The sequence below is a fragment of the Eriocheir sinensis genome, unplaced genomic scaffold, assembly GCF_024679095.1.
Source record: "Eriocheir sinensis breed Jianghai 21 unplaced genomic scaffold, ASM2467909v1 Scaffold415, whole genome shotgun sequence".
Taxonomy (NCBI): Eukaryota; Metazoa; Arthropoda; class Malacostraca; order Decapoda; family Varunidae; genus Eriocheir; species Eriocheir sinensis.
In genome coordinates this window covers 292501-300000 of record NW_026111738.1, presented here as the reverse complement: position 1 = coordinate 300000, position 7500 = coordinate 292501, and positions in this window count along the sequence as shown.

The window sequence follows — 7500 nt, the reverse complement described above, 5'->3', positions numbered from 1 at the left end:
GTCTTACTTACAATCTTCTACTCCTTAAATTCCACCGCTATGTGAGGGGGCTCCACACACAATCATTTTGAACAGAGTAGAATCAAAGGCTCTTCATCTCATCAACTCCCCGTCTTACTTACAATCTTCTACTCCTTAAATTCCACCGCTATGTTGCCCCTCTATCTTCTATCAGTATTTTCATGCTGACTGCTCTTCTGAACTTGCTAACTGCATGCCTCCCCTCCTCCCGTAGCCCCGCTGCACTCAACGTTCTACTCTACTTCATCCCTATACTGTCTAAATTCCTTATGCAAGAGTTAACCAGCTCTTTATTCCTTCATACCTTTCATTAGTAAACTCTGGAGCAGCCTTCCTTCGTCTGTATTTCCTCCTTTTCATTCGGTATTGACTTTTCTTCTGACCTCTCCTTCTGTCTCCTTTTGCAGGAACACGGAGTAGCGTTTTTTGTTTTGTTTCCTTCTTTCCTTATAGCCCTTCAACTGTTTCCTTTACCTTAAAAATACATACATAGCCAGGCAGACGTACAGACGAGCAGGGCAAGAAAACCTAGCAAGAGAGAGAGAGAGAGACCTTCACTAGCGGTACAGAGAGAGAGAGAGAGGTGAAGAGGAAATTCTACTAATACAAATAGAGGACTTACAACAAATTTAAAGAGAGAGAGAGAGAAGGGGGTATCTCAGGTATGCAGGAAATGAAAGTAAAATGAAATAACTAATTACAGACGTGCAGGTATGTAAGGACAGGTGTGCCGTATTGTTCTCTCTCTCTCTCTCTCTCTCTCTCTCTCTCTCTCTCTCTCTCTCTCTCTCTCTCTCTCTCTCTCTCTCTCTCTCTCTCTCTCTCTCTCTCTCTCTCGCGACTTGAATACAAAAACTGGTAATTTGTTGGAATGAAGAAATATTAGCGCTTGCACCTCACTTCCTGTTGTAGTAGTAGTAGTAGTAGTAGTAGTAGTAGTAATAGTACTTATTAGTTTTGTTTTCCTCAGTCCCTGTTTTTTTTTTTTAATTCGGTACTGCACACACACACACACACACACACACACACACACACACACACACACACACACACACATAAAAAAAAAACTAAATAATTATATCCTTTTAAGTGACAGTATTTATATAACAGATTCTTGATAGGAAACAAGGTTGAGAGAGAGAGAGAGAGAGAGAGAGAATGAAGGTGAAAATAATGAATTAAATGGTAAAATGAATGAAACAGCGACGAAAAGGATGAAGAATATGACTAGAAAGGAAATTAGGGACGAAGAGAGAGAGAGAGAGAGAGAGAGAGAGAGTTATGGGAAGTAGACGAACAGGTGTACAGCGATTTAGAATATCTGTACAAAGACTTAATGAAGGGCTTCTGCTGTGAAATGATCTTCTCTCTCTCTCTCTCTCTCTCTCTCTCTCTCTCTCTCTCTCTCTCTCTCTCTCTCTCTCTCTTCGTCCCCCATTTCCTTATTGTCTACGTAACCTTACTTTCCTTCTCTTTTATTTATTTTATTTTTCATCCATTCTTTTGAGATTTATTCAGTCTTTCTCTTTCCTTCTATGTATTCATTACTTGCTTCTTCTTAATTGTTTTCGCTTCTTTATTCGCTTTCTTCATATTTTTTTTATTTCTTTGTTTTCTTTATCTTTTGTCCTCTTCTCTCGGTTCTTTCTCTTCTTTATTTCCCTTGTTATCCTCATTTCTCTTTAATCGTTTCTCTTATTTTCTTTAATTTTTCATTCATTTCTCTTCATTCTTTTCTCTTTAAAATTCATTTCGTCTTCGTCCCATTCTCTTCTTCGTTCTTTTCTCTGTTCTTCTCCCTTTCTGTCTATTTATTTCTCCCTTCCCTCCCGCCTCTCTCTCTCTCTCTCTCTCTCTCTCTCTCTCTCTCTCTCTCTCTCTCAAGCATATAAAAACAAAGAACGACCTTGCGTCTTGATCTACTGGGAAGTAACGAGGAGGAGGAGGAGGAGGAGGAGGAAGAAGGAGGACGAGGAGGAGGACGAAGTAGAGGAGGAGGAGGATGCATTAAAATTTACTTAGGGTCGGGTGGGGGGTGGGGGGGTGGGGGGGGAGGGGTAAGTCACGTCATCTGCTTACACTTGCCGCACTTAAGTCATTTCGTCTATAAATAAACTTCGGTTGCTCACTTATATTTATGGCCCTAATGCGAGTCTTCGACATTTAAAACCGCTCATGGTGAAGGTATTAGCAGCGTGAGGGGGTCGTTTAGATACATTAGTCTGCCATTAAATCGAACCGTGGAGGAACGCCAGACCTATTAGAGAATACGGAAGGGGAGACTCAAGGTTTCGCATTTGGGGTGCATGTGATTATTAGTGCTTACCTTCTTGCCTGACTTAATTTCGCCTTTTCTCTCTCTCTCTCTCTCTCTCTCTCTCTCTCTCTCTCTCTCTCTCTCTCTCTCTCTCTCTCTCTCTCTCTCTCTCTCTCTCTTTTATTACTATTTTTTAATCAACGGTAAAGTACGAGGAGGAAGTCGGTTAGTGGTTAGGTACAGGTGGGGAAGTAGGAGTGTACAGTTGTATGGTGTAGGTTCGTTAGTTGTTCTGGTGTTGTTATTGTTTATCGGGCACCTTAATTGTATACCCCCGCCGTCTCTCTCTCTCTCTCTCTCTCTCTCTCTCTCTCTCTCTCTCTCTCTCATCAGTTTTTCTTTTTTTTCTATTTTTTTTTATCATTTCCTCATTTTTATCATCCGCCTCAATATTAGTTAAGAGGGTAATAAGGTTTTTGTAGTTTTCCATCTCTCTGTCTCTGTCTGTTTAGTTTTTCCTTTACCAAAATACCTAAAATAAAAAGGAGGTGGGCTTTATATAGTTACCAAATAGACATGATACGTAACACCTGATGCTTTTTTTCCCCAGTTGCCCTTAAAATAAAAGAGCTGGTACAAGTGAATCATAAATACTTATTATGTAGAGTAGATTGTGTTATTTTTTTTTACGGCAAAGGGAACAGTAAACCAATTGTTCCCCCCCAAAAAAATTAAAGCTCTGGTACAAGTGAATGATAAATACTTATTATGTAGAGTAGATTGTGTTATTTTTTTTTTATGGCAAAGGGAACAGTAAACCAATTGTTCCCCCCCCAAAAAATTAAAGCTCTGGTACAAGTGAATGATAAATACTTATTATGTAGAGTAGATTGCGTTATTTTTTTTTACGGCAAAGGGAACAGTAAACCAATTGTTCCCCCCCAAAAAAATTAAAGCTCTGGTACAAGTGAATGATAAATACTTATTATGTAGAGTAGATTGTGTTATTTTTTTTTTTACGGCAAAGGGAACAGTAAACCAATTGTTCCCCCCCAAAAAAATGAAAGCTCTGGTACAAGTGAATGATATTATTATGTAAAGTAGACTCATTTTTTTTCAGCAGAGGGGACAGTTTAAGGGCAACAAACTAATAAAATACACAAAAAAGGCCCGCTAATCGCTGCTCCTGCATTAGCTAACAGGAGTAGCCAGAAAAGAGCTCAATTTGGAGTTGCTAATCTCATTTGGCTAAGACTGTCATTGGTTTTGACTTTAGACTGTCATTGGGTTAGACTGTCATTGGGTTAGACTGTCATTGGGTTAGACTGTCATTGGGTTAGAGCAGTGGTTCTCAACTCGTTTCAGGTCACGGACCACCAACCCAATAAAAGATGTGTCGTGGACCATGTTTTTAGCTTGAAATATATTTCTTCAAAACAATTTCAAGAAATGATATGAAATAATGGCCAGCTAACATTTTAATCTGAAATATATTTCTTACACACATAATTTCCTAGAAATTTATGCATACGTTTTTATCATTTTGACGTGAAATTCATTTATAACAAACAGGATTTTGAAATTATGGAGGAGTATACAAGTAATCAACACTATCCTTCCAAATTTGATGAATTATTTTCCTTGCAACCAGACTTTTGGATTCTCTTCTCACTGACAAGCTTTTCAGTGTTAGGACACAGGACGAATAACACAACCAATCAGCTCAGCAGTTCGGCGGCTACTAGCTACAGCACTTTACGACAGTGTAATATGTAGCCGCGCGGCAGCTGAAGGTAATCAAGGAGATGGCTCGTTACTTCTACTCGTACAGGAAATCATGGATATTCGTTTTATAATAGATTAAATTTAGATTCTGGATGTGACTCGAACTGCTACTTAGCAGCTACAACTTAAAGGTTGCCAATACATTTCTTAAATATTAATAATTTAATAAAATGAATGGTCAATTATTTATCTTGATTAAATCGTTCTCACTGAACTTTCAATATAATTTGAAATTAAGTTCATTCATTATCCAGTTTATTACCTCCTTCAACGAAGTTGGGAAGAGGTTATATTTTCGGTCCGCTCAGTGTGTTTATTACCTCCGCCGACGAAATTGGAAGGAGATTATATTCTCGGTCCGGCAGCATGTTTATTTATTTATTTGCTTGTTCGTTAACAGTCTCCTGTGCACAATTTTGCGGATATCTCAACCAATTTTTCAGGGAAGCTTCGTGTTCATCCAGAATAGAACCCATTAAATTTCTGATGTCAAAGGTCAAAGGTCAAGGTCAAGGTCGCACAAAACGTCAGATTGGCCATAACTTCGGTTCTCGTCATCGTAGAGACTTCAGACTTGGTTCATATTTTAGCTCATGGAACGACGCACCTTGCGTGGCCTTGACCTCGAAAAGTTCGCCCAAGGTCAAAGTAAAAAAAAAAAGAATTTCATAAAATTTCGAAACAAGTGATTCCACATGATGCACCGTGCATGGCCTTGACCTTGATCTTTGACCTTGACCTTGACCTTGAAAAGTTCGCCCAAGGTCAAAGTAAAAAAAAAATAGAATTTCATCAAATTTCGAAACAAATGCTTCCATATGATGCATTGGATCACAGTTGATGCCCATACCAATTTTCAGGACGATCTTTGGCGGAATTGTGCACTCTCCGAGTGCTATGCGTCTTGTTACCAAATACAGTGGACATCCTGTGGACCACCCAAAAAGTCACCATGGACCACCAGTGGTCCATGGACCACCAGTTGAGAACCACTGGGTTATACTGTCATCTGTTTAGACTGTCATTGTGTTAGACTGTCATTGGATTAGACTTATTGGGTTAGTAGATAATCTCATTTGGGTTAGACTGTCATTTGATGTTTTACTATTTCTGATCTTTTGAGCTCTTGGAAGGTGTGCTAATTGATTTTTTCGTGTCTTCCACAGGTGCTGATAACAGGTGTGTGTGAGGGGGGGGGGGTGAGGGGGCAGGTAAAGGTGAAGGGGAGTAGATGAAGAGGGGGAGGGGGCATAAGAAGTCAGAAGTATGTCATCGAGGTCACGTTTTGACACGGGGTGGGGGGGAGGGGGGCATGATGGACTGACCCCCCTCCCCCTCTAGAATCCTTTAAATTGACCTCCCCTCCTTCACCACCACCACTAACACCACCACCACCAACAACAACAACCATCATCATCAAATATTATGGTAAGCATGTACTTTTATTCCTTTTACTACAAATTTAATGTTAATTTATTTACTTTATGGTTCTCGTGATATTTGAATTTGAACACCTGTGAAAAAGGTAATTAGTACTTCACCTCCATCTTTATCACTATCAGGTAAGTGAAGGAAAGTGATGGCGGTGCTTACCTGTCTATCACTTACCTGTCTGTCATTTACCTTACCCCTCTCTGTTTTACCATTACGCGTTAAAAAATGATGGCAGTTGTATCTTCAAAATTATCGTCACCACAGCCATCTTTACCAGAGCTAGCTTGGCACTACAGGTAAACCAACACATTAACTAACACTTATATATAATTTACTTATGATATTACACCTTGGGCCTAACATATCAATTTTTTCTGTTCTTAATTATTACGTTTCATTATTACACCTGAGAAAAAGCATTGCAATTTAACCTTTACCTGAGTTAGTTTGGCTCTACAGGTAAGCAACAACATGAATTCACCTGTCCATATAATATCCTTTAATATCACACCTGGGGCCAAAGATAGCGATTTAATTTTCACCCGAGTCCAGGATTTGGGCCGTACAGGTAGGATTTCCACGGCCAGGTAAGCAGCAGGTAAAAATATGAGGTGATCCAAAGTTTTTCTATTTCCCCCTTACCTGTGTGTGTGTGTGTGTGTGTGTGTGTGTGTGTGTGTGTGTGTGTGTGTGTGTGTGTGTGTGTGTGTGTGTGTGTGTGTGTGTGTGTGTGTGTGTGTGTGTGTGTGTGTGTGTGTGTTTTGCCTCGATGCTTTTGAGAAGAGAACCAGAAAGCATAAAGTGAATGTTATTTTATGCTGTTGCTCTTTTTCCTCTTCTTCCTTCTTCCTCTTCTGCCTTCTCCTTCTCCTCTTTCCTCCTCCTCGTCCTTCTCCTTCTCATTTCTCTTAATCCTCCTTCACATTATTTTTTTTCTGTACTTTCTTCTGCTGTATCATTGTCTTCTTCTTCTTCTTCTTCTTCTTCTTCTTCTTCTTCTTCTTCTTCTTCTTCTTCTTCTTCTTCTTCTTCTTCTTCTTCTTTTTAATTTTCCTCCTTCTCCTCCTCCTCCTCCTTCTCTGTCAAGTCATCCTTCTCTTTTTCATATTTCTCGATGTGTGTGTGTGTGTGTGTGTGTGTGTGTGTGTGTGTGTGTGTGTCATATTATCATTACTCTCGTTCATTAACCAACTTTATTTTTTTATCACTGCGCAGTAAAAGAAATATTATCATTAACTGTTTATGCCAATTATTTTTATATCCGTTTCGCGTTTCTGAGTGTGGTTATGAAGATGTATATTTAATGAGATGCTGATTTTCTTTCTTTCTATATTTATTTTCAGTCCTTTTTATATTTAGTTTATATCTCTCACTTTTGCTGTATTTTCTTTTCACTTATTTTTTTCTTTTGCTTTCATTTTTTCACGTTTACTGTACTCACTTTTTTTCTTTCTTTCTTTCATTTTTCCTTCTTTGTTTCTTTCTTTGTTTCTATCTTTTTTCTTTTCTTGCTTCCTTCCTTCCTTCCTTTCTTTCTTTCTTTTTTTCTTTCCTTTTCTGTTCCTTTCTTTGTTTCTACCTTTTTTCTGTTACTTCTTTCTTCTTTCCTTCCTTATTTATTTTCTTTCTTTTTTTCTTTCTTTTTCTTTCATTTATATTTTCCTTTTATTTCCATTTCCCTTTCCTTCTTTTTTAATGGTTCTCACTCCTTGCACACACACACACACACACACACACACACACACACACACACACACACACACACACAGGCAATCAATCAGCCACGCATCAAACGCCCTTCACATTTTAATGCATTGGGGCACACCTGACACGCACACCTGAGCTCGCACACCTGCCCTAAATGCCTCACGAAACACCTTGCTAAGCAGGTAAAGGTGGTAAGCTACTGAGCTGGCATACATATTTTTTATTTGATTATATATATATATATATATATATATATATATATATATATATATATATATATATATATATATATATAT